The sequence below is a fragment of the Bos indicus genome, chromosome 24 (assembly GCF_029378745.1).
Source record: "Bos indicus isolate NIAB-ARS_2022 breed Sahiwal x Tharparkar chromosome 24, NIAB-ARS_B.indTharparkar_mat_pri_1.0, whole genome shotgun sequence".
NCBI classification, from domain to species: domain Eukaryota; kingdom Metazoa; phylum Chordata; class Mammalia; order Artiodactyla; family Bovidae; genus Bos; species Bos indicus.
In genome coordinates this window covers 35209284-35228360 of record NC_091783.1, presented here as the reverse complement: position 1 = coordinate 35228360, position 19077 = coordinate 35209284, and the positions used below count along the sequence as shown (strand labels likewise).

Genomic DNA, 19077 nt, shown 5'->3' with positions numbered 1-19077 from the left:
TTGTCAGTATCAGATGATTTAGCACTTAGCTCTTCTCAATCAGTTATTTGGGTAAACCTCACCTCCCCATTCAATCATAAGGCTCCAGAGGGTAGAAACAGTGTCTTCACTGCTTTTGGATTCTTCAGATCCCAGCATGGATGGAGGAATCTGTAAATACCTATTGATACAAGGAATAACTTCAAGAAGCACATGTTTCGTTGCCTTATGACCTCTTCCAATTATGAAGGGTGATAAGGGAAGGTATTTGCAGAAATTTTTTTTTTTTTGCTTCTACTATTGCTTTCTGCCCTCTGGGAATAATAGAAATGACCAAAGAGATTTAAGATAAGCATATATATATGCCAGAATACTACTGTGTCTGAGAAAGTGAACATGATCTCGCCCCTTTCCCTTCTCTCCCCCAGCCTCCTGGGAGGGGTTACCAACAGGTGAAACTTGGAATGTGGAGATTATAGCTCTCCGTCCAAACTGAGATACAGTGGAGGGCAGCATGAAATCTGCAGGTGTCCCAAGTACAGAGAGGGGAGGGTGTTGTAAAAGGATCCCATCACCAGTCTGGATTTCAGGGGTGTGTGTGTGTGTGTGTGTGTGTTTCCTTTGCCTCATGACTCTGTGGGTTCTGAGATTATAAGAACTAGAACTTTCTAGATGCAAGATTAGAGTCTAGTCAGCGTGATAGAATTGATAGAGGGAAGCATGTGCTTGAGGAACAGTGTCATCTCAAGAAGCCCTTTCACTCACAGAGGCCTTTTGTATTTCTTCTCTTTGTACTGGGTGGCAAAGGATGGGAGCAGGGTCACATTGCCTTGGGCCTAGTAGACACTCAACAAGTGCTTATTTAATTGAGCTGAATTTTATTAATGGGGTTTTCATAGCCAGTTACTATTACAGTCCACACTGTAGCTGGTGTTAGTTGGCATCATCGCTATCTGTCTGTGCTATACCTCTGCAACCTCATGACCTGAGTTTCAGGGTGACAGCTGTCATGGGTGTCAATACCTTATAATTCAAACGGGGAAATTGGTCATGTCTGAAAATACAGACTTGTGAAGGATCTCTGTCCAAGTTTGCTGCTGATAATTGACAAGGGGAATGCCTAGAGTCAGTAGTGATTCCCGCCTTAAGGAAGCCTTGCTATACTCCCAGGGGTGCTTTCGTTAGGTGAATAGCTAGAAATCCAAACTGTGTATTATAATTTCTGAGTACCTTCTGCAGCAAAGATGTCATAAACAGAAAGCTCCACAGAGAAAGGCTCTTAAAAATAGTCTAATACCCACACCTGTGATACTGATGGAGATGAAATAGAGGGCCCAGATTTACTTAAAGAGCCAGGAGTAGATCATAGGTTGTTTGATTTCTGAGATAAATGCTTATTCATAATGCTGAAAGAATATCTTTATTCATTGTGTAAAATTTTCGTAATATTTAGAAATGGCCTTTCTTCTCAAGGCTACTTTGAAATTTGGGGATTATGGATAAATCTGAAAGCTTTTAATATAGCCTTAGAGCTACTAACCATGTCTTAGGCCTTCAGGTAATAAGAGGGCACTGCAGGTGTCAAATACATCACAAAGTTGCTTACATACTATATAAGATAACATCATAATGCCTTAGGCAACAAGTTTCTTATGCTAATATGGGTGACAATAGAAGGCCCATGTAAAAAATTTAAGACAATTAAGACAACTGATTTAGAAATTCTGCAAAAAATAAGTCCCTGGTGGCTCAGATGGTGAAGAATCTGCCTGGAGTGAAGAAGACCTGGGTTTGATCCCTAGGTAGAGAAGATCCCTTAGAGGAGGGAATGGCTACCCTCTCCAGTATTCTTGCCTAGAGAATTCCATGGACCGAGGACCCTGGCGGGCTACAGTCCATGGGGTTGCAAAGAGTGGGACACCACTGAGCAACTAATACACATAAGCATATTAAAGCATGTTGAATGGGGTACTATATTCAATATCCTGTAATAAATTATAATGAAAAAGAATATGAAATGTATATATATGTATAACTGAATCACTTTGTTGTGCAACAGAAATTAGCACAATGTTGTAAATCAACTTCATGGGAAATAGATGGGGAAACAGTGGAAACAGTGGCTGACTTTATGTTTTGGGCTACAAAATCACTGCAGATGGTGACTGTAGCCATGAAATTAAAAGACGCTTACTCCTTGGAAGGAAAGTTATGACCAACTTAGCATATTAAAAAGCAGAGACATTACTTTGCCAACAAAGGTCTGTCTAGTCAAAGCTATGGTTTTTCCAGTAGTCATGTATGGATGTAAGAATTGTACTATAAAGAAAGCTGAGCACCTAAGAATTGATGCTTTTGAACTGTGGTGTTGGAGAAGACTCTTGAGAGTCCCTTGGACTGCAAGGAGATCCAACCAGTCCATCCTAAAGGAGATCAGTCCTGAGTGTTCATTGGAAGGACTGCTGTTGAAGCTGAAACTCCAATACTTTGGCCACCTGATATGAAGAACTGAATCATTTGAAAAGACCCTGATTCTGGGACAGATTGGAGGCAGGAGGAGAAGGGGACCACAGAGGATGAGATGGTTGGATGGCATCACCGACTCAATGGACATGAGTTTGGGTAGACTCTGGGAGTTGGTGATGGACAGGGAGGCCTGGCATGCTGCAGTGTATGGGGTCGCAAAGACTCGGACACAACTGAGTGACTGAACTGAACTGTAAATCAACTATACTTCAATAAAATAAATTTTTTATAAAGCCTGCTGGAGCCAGTTTTTAACTCATGTAAGAGAATATTCTACTTTTTGAAGCCTTTAATAAGCCTTAGTTGAATGTACCTATTTACATGATTCTTAGCAACAGTTCATTAAAATGTCGATCCATCCATCAGCATAGCTGAGGTATGGTGGATAGCTCCAGAGATCAGAGATAGGATCAGGATGAAAGTTTCACGGAGGAAGATTTAAGTATACAACAAGAAAGAACTTACATCGTATTTTACTTGTTAATTTTTAATTATACCAAAGAGTCTAGTAGTGAAAATTAGGTCTTCTTCTGTCTCCCGGCCACCCAAACTCTCTGTCCAGTGATAACCCCAGCTCCTTGAATATGCTTCCTGAGATATTCTGGGCATATACATGCACACAGGGAAGCATGCTGAATGTACTGTTGAGTATGCTGTGCTTTCACTCAGCTGTATTTCAGAGTTTGATGAAAACCTTTCTGTTGACTCGTGCTCTTCAGCTGTGGAACAGACTGTCTTATGATGTAGCTAAGAAGTGTCACTCCAGTGTTCAAGAAAGGCTGGAGGATCCGCTCCGAGGAGTGTCGAAGACATTCTTATCCTGAGTAGGCGTTGGCAATAGATGGCCTCCAGGGCTCCCTTTCTCAAGTTCTATGATATATTTAAGTGACGACTAGGTGCTGAGTACTGTGGATCAAAAAAGAAGTATAACAGACATTTTTCGAAAGAAAACATACAGATGACCAATAGACACCAAAAAACATGCCCAGTATCACTAACTATAACCACAATGAGATTATCACCTCCCACCAGTCAGGATGGCTATATCAAAAAGACAACAAATAGCAGGTGTTGGCAAGGATGTGGAGAAAAGGAAACCTTTCTGTACTGTTGGTGGAATGTAAATTGGTGCAGCCACTATGGAAAAAAGTATGGAGGTACATCAAAGAATTAACAATAGGACTGCCATGTGATCTAGCAGTTCCACTTCTGGGTAGTCTTCTGAAGAAGACCAAAACTCTAACTTGAAAAAATATATAGGCACCCCCTATGTTCACTGCAACATTATTTATGATAGCCAAGACATGGACGCAACCTAAGCATCCATCAATAGATGAACAGATAAAGAAGTTGTGATATATCTATATTTCCTCTCTATTTTCCCAATAGGATATTACACAGCCATAAAAAGAATGAAGTCTTGCCATCTCTGACAACATGGATTGACCTAGAGGGTATTATGCTGGGTGAAATAAATCAGAGAAAGACAAATACTGTATGATTTCACTTATATGTGGAACCTAAAAAGTGAAACAAATGAACAAATGTAATAAGACAGAAACTGACTCATAGATACAGAGAACAAATAGGTGGTTGCCAGAGAGGAGGAAATGGGTAAAATAGGTGAGGGAGATTAAGAGGTACAAACTATCAATTATAAAATAAATGAAGGACAGAGATGAAATGTACAGCATGGGCAATATATCAATAATACTGTAATAATTTTGTATGGTAAGTAGACTTAAGGTGATCAGTTTGTAATGTATAGGGGTCTCAACCTCCTATGTGGTGCACTTGGAATCAAAGTAAAGTTGTAGGTCAATTACATTTCAATTAAAAATAAGATGTATAAGCATAGTCATACTTGTGTAAGGATAATATAATAATAGTATACATTTTATTTAGTATACTAAAAGACAAGCCATAACTAATATATACACCATTGGTGTAAGTGTGAAAACTTCTGTAAGACACAATTAATGATATCACAGAGCTGTATATACAAATAGTTATTGAATGATCCAGGTAGATGACAGTCAGTACTATGAGTTAAGTGAAGGATGGAGAAGCCTGGTTGTTTGGTGGGGGTGGAACTAGGCCTTGAAGACGAGTTTGGATTGACAAGGAGGAGATAAGCAGAGTAGTTGGGCACTGAGGAGGAATGAAAGTGACTACAGGGACTCTGGGTAAGGAGTATGAGAGGGGTGGGGGTGGGAAAGAAGTTGACAGGGAATAGAGACCATGTTATGGAGCAGGCGAATTCGAGGCTCTAAAGGGCAGTCTGCATTTAGGGAGTGACAAGAGCCCACTGAAAGTTTCTAAACAGCAGTGTGACACAGTGTACTGTGTTAGAAAAGTGAGTATGTCCTATAGCATAAATATGGGCTCAGGGTAAAATGGACTTCAATATTAGTGTTGATGATAAAAAAAGAAAGAATAAAAAAATGAGATTTGTGACTGCTGATTAAATTTTGGAGTCAAGGGAAAGGAATGAGCAACTGATGACTCCATGTCTTCAAGCTCCATTTCCTGGGAGAAAAATGGTGCCATTAACAGAAACAGGGAAGACAGAAGTCAGTGTTTTGGGAAGCGAAGTGATAAACTTGATTCTAGATTAAAGTTGATATGATGAGGGAGATTCAGATAAAAGCACATGTTTGAAATAGTGGACTAAATAAAGCTCTTGAAAGAAATTAGAACTGTGGATGGCACTGTTCTTAAATCTCTCTTTAGACCCAGAACTGCCCCCTTAATGCCACATCTGCCCGCCTGAGAACACAAGATAAACTTGTACCAGACCAATTTATCTGGGAAGGAATTGTTTACTGTGTGTGTGCTGTCCCTTCAGTCATGTCCAACTCTTCGTGACCCCACAGACTGTAGCCCGCCAGGCTCCTCTGTCCATGGGATTTCCCAAGCAAAAATACTGGAGTGGGTTGCCATTTTCTCCTCCAGGGGATCTTCCCAACCAGGATCGAACCTGAGTCTCCTGCATCTCCTGCATTGGCAGGGAGATTTTTACCACGGAGCCACCTGGGAAGCCCCGAATTGTTTACTAGCAGCATTGGAGAAGGAAATGGCAACCTACTCCAGTGTTCTTGCCTGGAGAATCCCAGGGATGGTGGAGCCTGGTGGGCTGCTGTCTATGGGGTTGCACAGAGTCGGACACAACTGAAGCGACTTAGCAGCAGCAGCAGCAGCAGCAGCAGCAGCGATGTAATGGGGGCATCCCAGCTGGCTCAGTGGTAAGGAATCCACCTGCCAAGCAAGAGACTCAGAAGACCATGTCCCCTCAGCACATGGAATAATTCCAAGTTCATAGTAGGTATTAAAAAATATTTGAATGTTCAGCAAGAATTCAGAAAAGTCAGAGAGACTATTTGAGAGGGAAACTAGAGATTCTATCTTGAAAAAGGAGGACTTAATGCTAGACTCAGAAATGAATAGGGTTTTGACAGGCTAGATGGGGTGTTTTTTTTTTTTTTCCTGTTGGATACATTCACTATGTATAGTGACAATAAATATACTGAATATGAATGCACACAAAGATAAAACTCCACTTGCCCTTTTTCAGAAGGAAGTGTGTGTGTGTGAGTCGCTCAGTAGTGTCTGACTGTCTGTGACTCCATGGACTGTAGCCAACCAGGCTTCTTTGTCCATGGAATTCTCCAGGCAAGGATACTGGAGTGGGTTGCCATTTCCTCCTCCAGTTTCAGAAGGAAAGCCATGTTAATATGTGAATTTTGTTTAGGATCTTTCATCTGCCAAGAAACCTGGGCTATTAATACACATTAAACATTTTTATCTGTCAGCCTGTTCTGATTCCAGTGACAATAGTAAGAGCATATATTGTTGTTGTTCAGTCACTCAGTGTCCGACTCTGCAACCCCATGGCTGCAGCACACCAGGCTTTCCTGTCCTTCACCATCTCCCGGAGCTTGCTCAAACTCATGGCCATTGAGTTAGTGATGCTATCTAACCATGTCATCCTCTGTCATCCCTTCTCCTCCTGCCTTCAATCTTTCCCAGCATCAGGGCCTTTTCTAATGAGTCGGCTCTTCCCATCAGGTGGTCAAAGTATTGGAGCTTCAGCTTCAGCATCAGTCCTCCCAATGAATATTCATGATTGATTTCTTTTGGGATTGACTGGTTTGATCTCCTTGCAGTCCAAAGGCATAAAAGTTAAACATTTTTGGGGGGTGTCTCTGTATTGCAATCATTTTCATGACCTGGAGTCTCTCTTGCATGCTGGTGGATTTTTTAGGGAAGGGAGTAGCACTTGCAGAGATGTGAAGGCAGAACATGTGGAGGTGGGCTATGTCCTTGTAATGGTGGATAATCCGTTTCGGAGAAGCATGGGGGAGGTGAATGGAGAGGTGGGAGCGGAGCCCGACTTGCTGCCGCTGGGAGGATTATCATCTGTGGCCATTACTTGCTCTTGTCTCTTTATCATCTTGTCGGGGTGAGGCTCCAGAGTCCACACGTCCAGGGCAGAAGAGTTCACAGGGATGAAGGGTGCAGCCACCGCTGTCCTCTCCCAGCCCGCCCTTGACTCTTAGTCATTGACTCTAATCCTCGACTTAAAACAACTTAGCTGTGATGTTATTTTAACCCTGCTTAAAACCCAGGCAGTCCAAAGGCTGTCACACAATCTTAATTATTCTTTAGTTCACTCACCAGGAGGCCCTGAACATAAAGCACACTTGCACTCAGAAGAAGCAGAGATCTCCCCTCTCAGAAAATGGATTATTTCACTGCTTGAAGGTGTGTAGATGAAATCTGGAGTAAAGATAAAAGCTTTTATTTATTAAGCATATGTGCCGAATACTCTTCTCAGAACCTGATAATGACGGTGTCATTTAATCCTTATCATCATCCTTCGAAGCATGTTATTATTATCTCCATTTTATAATGGAAAAAATCTACAAAGCTTAGTAGCATTTAAGTTCACATAAGGCTTCTCTGTGACTCAGGCAGTAAAGAATCCACTTGTAATGAAGGTGACCAGAGTTCTATCGCTGGGTTGGGAAGATCCCCTGGAGGAGGGCATGGCAACCCACTCCAGTATTCTTGCCTGGGAAATCCCATGGACAGAGGAGCTTGACAGGCTACAGTCCATGGGGTCGAAGAGTCAGATACGAATTAGTGACTAACACTTTCAAGTTCAAATGGTAAATTCCATGGGGTCTCAAAGAGTCAGACACGAATTAGTGACTAACACTTTCAAGTTCACATGGTAAATGCCAGAGCCAGGATCTGAATCCGGGTAGTCTGACTGCAAAACCTAAGCTTTTAGCCAGTGTGTTATACTGATTTAAAGAAGCACATGAACAAAGTGTGAAGGATAAGCTATTAATATATTCAGTTGTTGTTGTTTACTCACTAAGTCATGTCCAACTCTTTGTGATCCCATGGACTGTACCTACCAGGTTCCTCTGACTATGGAATTCTGCAGGCAAGAATACTGGAGTGGGTTGCCATTTCCTACTCCAAGGGATCTTCCCGATCCAGGGATCAAACCCATATCTCCTGTGCAGGCAGGCAAATTCTTTACCACTGAGCCATCTGGGAAGCAGTAAATGATGACAAAAATATTAAGAGTTAGTGTTAAATTAATAGCCCTTTATGTTTCAGATTTCATGATCTGAGTGGCCATGGTCCATTGAGGCCTTCATTTTGTCATGTCAGCGTTTAAATAAAAAATTATCTTTGAATGCCTTTAGATGGGGTACGCGCTCCTCTTTCCATGACTATCCCATATCAGTCCACAGATTTATGGCATTGGCAAACATGCTCTGTTAGTTCAAATGCATTTTATTATCTTAGTTCAGAATGTAGGTCACTTTGTGAGTGAAGGAGAAGGAAGAAGGGATGAGAGTGATGTCATCCATGTCAGTTCAGTTCAGTTCAGTCGCTCAGTCGTGTATGACTCTTTGCGACCCCATGAATCGCAGCACGCCAGGCCTCCCTGTCCATCACCAGCTCCCAGAGTTCACTCAGACTCACGTCCATCGAGTCAGTGATGCCATCCAGCCATCTCATCCTCTGTTGTCCCCTTCTCCTCTTGCCCCCAATCCCTCCCAGCATCAGAGTCTTTCCAGTGAGTCAACTCTTCGCGTGAGGTGGCCAAAGTATTGGAGTTTCAGCTTTAGCATCATTCCTTCCAAAGAAATCCCAGGGCTGATCTCCTTCAGAATGGACTGGTTGGATCTCCTTGCAGTCCAAGGGCCTCTCAAGAGTCTTCTCCAACACCACAGTTCAAAAGCATCAATTCTTTGGCTCTCAGCTTTCTTCACAGTCCAACTCCCACATCCATACATGACCACTGGAAAAACCATAGTCTTGACTAGACAGACCTTTGTTGGCAAAGTAATATCTCTGCTTTTCAATAGGTCATCCATGTAGGCCCCCTTTAATCAGGAGAGGAAAACCTTCCCCAGAAACTGCTGTAACCCACTCCCCTGAGGTCACCTTGGCTAGAACCAGGCTGCATGGCCATGCCTCACTGCTGGGAAGGCTAAAGGTGGGGAACAGAGTTTTCAAGATGAGCTTAGACCAGGTGGTGCTAGTGGTAAAGAACCCACTGCCAGTGCAGATGACGTAAGAGACATGGGTTCAATCCCTGGGTCAGGAAGATCCCCTGGAGGAAGAAATGGCAACCCATTCCAGTATTCTTGCCTAGAGAATCCTATGGACAAAGGAGCCTGGCAGCTTACAGTCTGTGGAGTCTCAAAGGAGTTGGACACGACTCAAGTGACTTAGCACATTAGAGCAGTCAAAATCCTTTGGCTGGAGCTGTATTTATTAGCATGCTGAACAGAATCAGAGTCCTATTAGCAAAGAAGAGAGGTGGGTGTTAGAAAAGGGACTAAGAGTAGCTGTCATCATCGTCTTCTTTACAGTTCTGAGTGACTGCGTACTACCCTCATAGTGTCGTGATTCATCCAAATGAGCTGACTGCTTTAACAAATATCCTCAACTTTTCAGGAGTTTAATTAATTACTTGCTGACACTTCAGTCCATCGTGGTGAGGTCTTCACATTTGCTCAGGGATCCGGTCTCCTTCTGTCTTGTCCAACTTCCATCTTCTGATTTCAGCCGCCAAGGTTGCTCTAGAAGGAAGAAGAGCACAGGGAAAGCACACAACACTTACCTGTCTTGGCCACCATGTCAGGCACATTCTACTGTGAGAACTAGGAAATGCTCTCCCACGTCTCAAGGGAGAGAGGTGGGTTTGCTGAGCCTCTAGTCAGCTTCTGTTACACTGCAATCAACTCAAATCTAGTTGTCACAGAAGACAGCTGACAAAATGAATAAAGGCATTCTTTACAGATGTGAAAGTTTTTGTTTCATAAAAAGTTATAAATAAATGAGATTTACTGTCTTTTGGTATTTCTTCAAAATCTTTTCACCAAACATTCCTCTTTATAGATAGTTACAATATGGAGAATTAAAGTCTCAGGTGACTCAGCTGGTAAAGCATCTGCCTGCAATGCAGGAGACCCGGGTTCAATCCCTGGGTTTGGAAGATCCCCTGGAGAAGGGAATGGCAATCCACTCCAGTATTCTTGTCTGGAGAATTCTATGGACAGAGTAGCCTGGAGGGCTATAGTCCATGGGGTCGCAAAGAGTCGGACATGACTGAGTGACTAACACATAAAGTCCTAAGCACGTCATTTCCAAAAAGCCTTCCTGACTTCTCAAGACAGTAGGCAGCCTGCTGTTTTTAATTCTGTGTGTGCTGCTCCTTGGCCATGATAACCAGTTAGCATGTGTCTCACTTGGCTGTAAATTCTCAGAGGAACAGACCAGGTTCAGTTCATCTTTCAGTCACCAGGGCTTAATGCCAAGAAGATAGTCAATGAACATGTAATTGAATGAATGATTAAATGGATAAATGCGTGAATGACGTATTGACAATAGTAAAACTTCAAAGCAGACTAAAGGGAGAAAAGGCTAGTTTTGAATTCATGAAAGTGTTGATTTATAGAATATTTATAAAGATATGTTTTTCCTTTATATATATATTTTTTCTTTGTATATATATATTTGTATACAACTAGACGCTATTGCTACATGTTAATTGTTTGCCAGCAGTTCATTCAAGTGATGGTTTATGCTCATACGAATGCTTTTGAGGCAAAAATCTTAAAATTTTGGACTTCCGCAGTGTCCAGTGCTTAAGACTCCAAGCTCCCAATGCAGAGTGTGTGGGTTCAATCCCTGGTCAGGGAAGACCTCGCATGCCACATGCACCACCAAAAAAAAGGTCTTAACATTTTTTCATAAATAGATTAAACATATTTCCATTTGAGTGACCTTAAATTTCACATCCGTGGAGAGCAAGTTGGTGATGTTTTCATTTCACCAGTAATATTTGTAATACTATTTAAATTGTCTATTCATTAACTCAATCAATATTCAGTCAGTTCTCACTCAAACAGAAGACATCAATAAACATACTAGACTGTAATTACCTGTATGATTTATAATTGGGATGAACACCAGAAAAGCAAAGAGTAACAGGGAGCACATAATTTATATTAGATATTTAAGAATGTTTCTCAGGGGGTACTGTTTGTGTTGAGATGAAAAGAAAAAGTGAGACAAAGCTAGAGGAGAATTGGGAAAGTGCACTTGAGAATATGTGAAGGTTCTTGGGGGTTGATAGCTGGGAGGACCTGAAAAAGACCAGGGTTATCAGGTTGGAGGGGGACAGGCCCAGAGTTAGACATGCCCAGGCCTCATGCACCTCATTGGACCCTTGCTTTAATACATTAGCTCATGTGACTCAATAAAAGAGAAAAAAGAACTTAGCTGTTGTTTGGGGTTTTTGATTGCTGAAAACAAGCTCAGTTGCTCATTCGTGTCCAGCTCTTTGCGACCTCATGGACTGTAGTCCGCCAGGCTCCTCTGTCCATGGAATTCTCCAGGCAAGAATACTTGAGTGGGTTGCCATTCCCTTCTCCAAGGGATCTTCCCACCCCAGGGATCAAACCTGCATCCCCTGTGGCTCCTGCATTGGCAGGCACCACCAGGATCTTAGCTCTGCAACCAGGGATCAAACTTGCACCACTTGCATTGGAAGTGCAAAGTCTTCACAACTGGGCCAGCAGGGAAGTTTCAGACCTTAGCTATTTAGATGGCAGCATATAATAAACCCTTTAGCTTGACCTTTTAGCCAAGGACTAAAATATGAATACCAAGGATATACTTTCAGTGAAGTACCATTTTTATTTGTAAACTAAAAAGAATACCACCCTGTAACAAGAGTGAAAGAGAAAAACCCTGAAAATATTGGTTACATTTTAGAAGTTAGATTGAGAAAATGTGGTAGGAGATGGAGTTAGATAAGTGGAGGGAAAAATAGAATTTGACTTCAGATTCACTTTTTAAATCTGAAATTTCATATGAATTTAAGATACCAAAATAATAATAGCTAACATTTAGCTGGTACTATGTGTCAAGCCCTGATTGAAGCACTTTTCATTATATTGCACAGATTTTACTCATTCAGTCTTTGAAACAGCCCTTTAAACTAGGAGCGAGTCCCCCTTTGCAGTTTTACAGTTAGAGCAATGGATGCTTAGATAATGATGGGACTACAGGCACTATGGCTCAGTGGTAAAGAACCCACCTGCAGTGTAGGAGACGTGAGTTCGATCCCTGGGTTAGGAAGATGCACTGGAGGAGGAAATGGCAACCCACTCCAGTATCCTTGCCGGGAAAATCTCATGGACAGAGAAGGCTGACGGACTGTAGTCCAAGGAGTCGCAAAGAATCGGACACGACTTAGGGACGAAACCACTATCGAGGCATCCTGGCTCCAGAGTCTCTGTTCTAATCTGTCACACACACATACTACATGTAAAAGTTATAGGGGAAAAAAAATGTAATGTTGTAGGGAAGACCATTCTAATCCTGATTATAAAGTCAAAAACAAGGGAAACGATTGATAGATTTGACTACGTGAACATGCATTTTTTTAAACTTTTACGTTTCCCCCAAATATCCCAAATGAAAACTATAAATAAGATAGTGTATGTAAATAGACAAAGTGTTAATACTCCATGTATAAAGCATTCTTACAATCAATAAAAAGGAACAAATCCCCCCAAAGAAAATAGTCTAGGGCAGGGGTTAACAAACTGGTCCTGGACTGAATGCAGTCCACCATCTGTTTTTGAAAACGAAGTTTTGTTGGAGTATAGCTACGCTCATTCATGTGCATATTGTCCATGGCTGCTTTTAAGCTACGGTGGCAGAGTTGAATAATTGTACTGTCAAAGGCTGCACTCTTTACTATCTGGTCCTTTACAGAAAAGGTTCCTTGACCTCTGATGTGGAGGAATATCCCCTTCTGGTGGTCTTGAAAAACAAGAGAGTCTCTTCTGTTTGGAATGGCTTTAGGTGGTCTGATTAGGCTCTTGAGGTCTCTCCCTCACCTCCATCCTGTTTGATACTGAACTCATCTTGGGTTGAATGCCTGTAGGCGTCTGTCCTCTTTTATAGACTTATTCCTGCTGAGTCAGTCCTCCTGTTGACCTGTCTTTCTTAACCTTACCTTCCTCTGCAGCCCTGTCTCTTCCATGGGAAACACCTTCGCGTCTTCAGTGCTTTCAAGACACATTCTCTGGGTTTTATCAATACCTGACACTCCAATCATCTACTTTTCTCTCCTCTTGCATCCAGGTTGTTGACTTTTTCTGGGGAAATTCACACAACTAGAGCAATTGGTGATATAACTACAATTCGTGATCTCTTTCCTCTGCTAGGAACTCTGTTCGGAATTCCTACGGGACCCCAAGTTGGCTCCTCTCCAAGTACATCTCACAGCTGCCCTGCCTAAACTTTCCTCTCTCACTTTACCATTCCTGTTCTCTTCTTAGCTATCTGAAAATGAACTTGCTTCTACATCACAAAGGAAAAAAAAAGAAGACTTCATGCAGTAAATACCGGATCCCAACCTCTTCTGATTCCTAAGATGAGGAATTCATTTGTGATACCTTCTTCCTGCTTTCTTTTTCCAAATTTTAATTTATTATTTATTTTTGCCTGCGCTAGGTCTTTGTTGCTATGCATGGGCTTTTTTTTTTCTGGTTGTGGTGATTGATGGCTACTCTCTGCGGTGCATGGGCCTCTCATTGCAGCGGCTCTTCTTGTTGCAGAATGTGGGCTCTAGTGTTCAGGCTCAGTAGCTGTGGTGCACAGGCTCAGCTTCCCCTGACAAGTGGAATCCTCACAGACCAGGGATCGAATCTGGGTGCCCTGCATTGGCATGAAGACTCCCAATCACTGGACCACGAGGGAGGTCCATTCCTGCTCTATTTTCAACATTTGCTTCTAAACTGTTTTCCTTGCCTGTAGCTTAAACCTATTTCACCTCTGGTCTTCCTATAAAAAAATGAAAGAAGGAAAGAATAAAGAGAGAGAAAGGAAGATGAGATAAAGCCAAAGAGGAGGATGGAAGGAGAGAAAAATAAAGAAGAGATGATGGTGATTCCTTGGACTCTACACGCCTCACCACTGTGGCCACACATCTCTCTTTACCTTCACAGCCAAGTTTTTGAGCACATGCTCCTGGCTTGTCACCACTTCCTCATAGTGTCATATGCTTTACCTCCCATGAAGCTCATGAGGGTGCTCTGGCCAAGTCTCCATGCAAAGTGCCCCCCTTGCATCCCTGTCTTATTGGACGCATCTGAGTTTATGATACAGTTAACCTCATTCTTACAACTGCCTTCACTTTGTTGGTACTCCTCTCCTCGGGTTTTCTTCTTTGCTTTCCCTCAAGAGCTTTGCATGCTGCTACTCATCCCCACCTTAAGTAGAATTCTATCCTGGGGCCAGCCTTTCTCCTCTCCTCGGCAAACTCATTGCCTCTATACCACTGACTCACAAATTTCTATCCCCACTCTGGACCGTTTTTCTCAGTCGCCTTAGAGTGCCTACTAGGAGTGCCTACAAGGAGTTCCACATGCCTGGATGTCCTAAGATCATCGCAAACTGAATCCTGCAAAATTCAGCTCCCTTTTACCCCCGTTTTGCCAATCTACATGGTACCACCCTATCCCTCGTCACACTTTGTGAACCTCTGTGCCATTATGCTCCTTGACTGATCTCTGCCTAATTTCATTTTGAGCCTCTCAAGAGCAGGGACAACCTTTTTAGCTCTGTAACTCTGCGTTCAGTACGCTGAGTTTGCTCAATAAACGTGTGGGACAGTGGAAGTAAGGAAGACGAGGGAAAACAAGAAAGGATGGAACCTATTTGGGATTCAGGTGTTCCCAACAGAAATCACGACTAATCAGTCAGTGGGTTGTCCTCTGAAATGAACTGAGGATAGGAAATTGGCTGGATGATGAAGTGCAGAAAACTTTCTCCTTTTCTAGAGTCTGTTGCTAAAACAATAAAAACTCATGAGGCCTGTTGAAACTCATTAAGTAGCTATGACAGATGACTTTTTATTTAGTACCGACGCCTTTTCGGCTTGTAGAGTGTCGGTTGCAGAGCCTACGGCAGCATTCTCCTCAAAACGGGAAGTTTAGCAGTAACCACTGAAGATTTTATGTTTAGCACTTAGCACAGTTTCAGCTAGTACCTGAATTCTTGGTTCTTGGCAGCTCTGGGAACACAGCGTGAGATGTTCTAAGTTAAAATGTTCTAGTATCAAGTGTTCTGAGAATGTTTAAGTCAGATTACTAAGCCTTGAACAATTTGTAACACCAACTATAAAAACAGGCAAGGGAGAAAACACCAGTCATGTTGTGTTATAATGTAGAGGAATTATGATCTTCAGAGCCTAGATTTGAATGAATAGAATGGCAGTCAGAAGTCATAAAAAAAAGATGTGTATGTCACCCTCAGACCAGAAATTGATCAGTTATGTATTGTAAATTCAAATTGTCTTAGTGCCAAGACTAATGATTTTTTTTAAGTTAATTCAAGACTTTTGGAAATTTGAAATTAATGAACATTAGAATATCTTGATAGTCACTTTGTAATAGTAATAGTTCCCATACAACGAACACATGTCCTATAAAGTCAATGATCTACAACTAACTCCATATTTCTCTAATTCTTCCCTCAAAAACTTATTGTAAATGTAATCCTTTAAGGTTTAAGTCTTCCGGAGGGTAAGAAAGTATCATTGAGATATTACTAAATCCAATATTATATTACAGTAATTCCCACAATGCAATTTGCCTTATCACTTCAAACCCTTTCCTTGTTTAAGTCAAATGTAACATTTTAGAAAATTTGAAAAATAGAGGAAAAGGGGAATTATAATCTCACCAACTTCACACAGCATTTTACAGAAATTTTTTAATAATTATAATTGCATATATAATTTTGTATCTTGCTTTTAAAATTAGTATTTCTCTCATGAAAATTTTTCTATAATGTTACTAAATAGTTTGAATTGTAATTTTTATAAAATAAAATCACTACCTGGGTCGGGAAGATCCCCTGGAGGAGGAAATGGCAACCCACCAGTATTCTTGCCTGGAGAATCCCATGGACAGAGGAGCCTGGTGGGCTACAGTCTATGGGGTCACAAAGAGTCAGACACGACTGAGTGACTAACACTTTCACTTTCACCTGATATCATCTAATGATACACCATAATTTACTTAACCATTGGCCTATTGGGTAATTTAGATGAGATCCATTTTTTTACTTGGTACTGTGGATTTTTCCCCGTCATACTTTGTGCTTTTTTCTTACGGTAGATTTCCAAGAGTAAAATTGCTCAGTTGAAAGTTATACTTTCATAATGACTTCCCAGAGGAGTCTTCCAATAATAGTTCCCCTTGAAGTGTAAGAGTACCAGTTTCATTGCTAATTTAGCAGGTGTTTTAAAGAGTACTTCACTGTTGTTTTGCCTTATTTTAGTTTATAAACTTTGTTTTCTAGGGATTTCCCTGGTGATCCATTGGTAAGACTCTGCACTTCCAATGCAGGGGGCACAGGTTTGATCCCTGGTTGGGGAACTAGAATCCCATATGCTGTGCAGGGCAGCCAAACACACACACACACACAACTATAAACTTTGTTTTCTAGAGCAATTTTAGGTTTACAGAAAAATGGAGCAGAAAGTATAGAGGGCTCCTGGATACCCACTCTAGTTCTGCCTCCCCCATAAGTTGCCCTGTTCTTAATATCTTGCATTAGTGTAGTATATTTGTTTGATGAATGAAAGTTATTCATGAATGAACACCGATACTTTATTACGAACTAAAGTTCCTAGTTTACATTAGGCTTCACTGTTAGTACTGTACACCTCTATGGGTTTTAACAAAGGTTTAATGTCATGTGTCTACCATTACGGTATCATACGGAAGAGTTTCATTGCCCTAAAAGTTTCCTGTCCTCTGCCTAGTCACTCTTCCTCCCCACAAGCCCCTGGCAACCGCTGATCTTTACACTGTCTCTGTAGTTTTGTTTTTTCCTGAACGTTAATATAGTTGGAATCATATAAATATGTAGCCATTTTAAGCTGTCTTCTTTCACTTAACAATATACGTTTGTATTTCCTCTGTGTCTTGTTGTAGCTTAATGACTTCTTTTTTATCAGTGAATGATATTCCACTGTAAGGATATACCACAGTTTATCTGTTCACCCTTTGAAGTCTTGATTGTTTCCAGTTTTGGGAATTATGAATAAAGCTGTCAGAAACATGTATATGCAGATTTTTTTGTATGGACATAAGTTTTCAACTCATGGGGTAAAATATATTTTTATATTTACCTGTTATTGATTTAGACATGTGTTCTCTTCTGTCTCAGAATATATTAATGATACATGTTTAAACACCTTTTTCTCTCTCTAGAGACTGTTTTTTCTCCAGATTGCTTTTCATTTGTTTGTTTCGGTCCCTATCTTTTGGGTCTGAGATGTTCCTCGTCTGTCTGGTGATCCTGGTTGTCTGGTCTTACTTAAGAGCAGTGCCCCATAAAGCTGATAAGAAGCTCTGATCGCATGGTGAGGCCTGCCGCCTGTGGGTCATTTCACCAAGGAGTACTTAGTGTTGGTATGTTAAGACTTTCCTCTTGGGCTGGTTAGATTTTTCTCCAGAGAAAAATCTTCTGACCTTCTCTCTTGATGGTGAAAAACGGGTTACCGTTTGTTTGGAAGCTGAGCTGGAAAAGCCGTTTGGCAGTGGGTGGACTCAGTTATTAGTATATAAAATGCTCATCTGATCCCCCTGTTTAGCCGACTGGTACGGCTTTCCCCTCACCCCACCCCCCACCCTCACCCCTGCCCCACTCCCTCCGGGACAACTGTGGCTGTCCAGCTTTCTACAGATGCAGGAGATAGTTACCTGCTTAGATTTGGGGAAGGGCTCTGCGACTTATCTGAATCTTAAAAGAAGTGAAGTGAAAGCCATTCAGTCGTGTCCGGCTCTTTGTGACCCTATGGACTGTCCATGGAATTCTCTAGGCCAGAATACTGGAGTGGGTAGCCTTTCCTTTCTCCAGGGGATCTTCCCAACCCAGGGATTGAACCCAGGTCTCACGTATTGCAGGCAGATTCTTTACCAGCTGAGCCACAGGGGAAGAATTTCAGTTAATCCTCCTGTTTCTAGCCTCACCTTTATCCTCATACCTGGAACCCAACCTTGCAGTACCTTTGGGGGAGGTGTGTGGTTTACTGTGTAAACTGGTTGTTTCTAAAACTTAACATGGGATTCAGCTTTCTCAATTCTGTGTGGTCATTTGCTGATCCATTTGCTTTCCAGTTTAAATCTTTTGTTGCGTTTGTTTCTGTGCTCTTTGGTCCTGATGATTTCATGTCTTTAAAAACCCTTTGCTGTGCTTTTAGCTTTGATAGAAATGGAAGTATACTCTGTCATTTATGTGAAACTCTCATATATCCTTTTTATTTATTGTTTTTGAATTACTATTTATTTTTGGATGTGCTGGGTCTTCATTGCTCCACACGGGCTTTCTCTAGTTGCCGTGCGCAGGGGCTACTCTTCCTTGCAGTGCGTGGGCTCCTCACTGATATGGCTTCTCTTGTGGAGCACAGGTTCTTGGCGAGAGGGCTCAGTAGTTGTGGCACATGAGCTTAGTTGCCCCGCAGCACGTGGAATCTTCCTGGACCAGGGATTGAACCTGTGTCCCCTACATTGGCAGGCGGATTCTTATCCACTGCACCACCAGGGAAGTTCTTATATATCTTTTTTTAAGAGGAAAGGAAATCCAATACCCTTCTCTATAGGCAATAGATGTTAATTGGTTTAAAACTTCAGAAAAAATATTTTTAAAGTTTAATTATCTATAAATTATACATTAATTTATAATTATATTATATATTATAAATAACCTATAAATTAATTATAAATAGACCACTTATAAAATTTTGGTACACGTCCATTCTGACTTTTCTGGGTGATACATAAACATGTGATTCATTTTTATTTTTAGTTTGTGTTGAAACTATAAATTATGTCTATAGAGATAGAAAGCAGCCACCTGTCTAGGATGCTGTGCTCAGTGAATGAGTTAGGTGGTGGGGGCTCAGGAAGCCCAAGGTCAAGTTGGCTCCTGAGAAACAGCGTGTACTGT

General features: G+C 41.5%; 1 protein-coding gene across 7 annotated transcripts in view; it reads left to right on the top strand.

Moving 5' to 3' along the window:
* Window positions 1–19077, top strand: part of GREB1L (GREB1 like retinoic acid receptor coactivator) — a 245631-nt gene that overhangs the window by 25517 nt on the left and 201037 nt on the right. The window contains exon 1 of one of the 7 annotated variants that reach the window (XM_070778846.1): window positions 1–19077. This exon is cut by the window's left edge and continues 24371 nt beyond it; it is cut by the window's right edge and continues 13410 nt beyond it. The exons of the other annotated variants lie outside the window; for them this stretch is intronic. The gene's annotated coding sequence lies outside the window, so the exon portion shown is untranslated. 7 annotated transcript variants of the gene reach the window in all.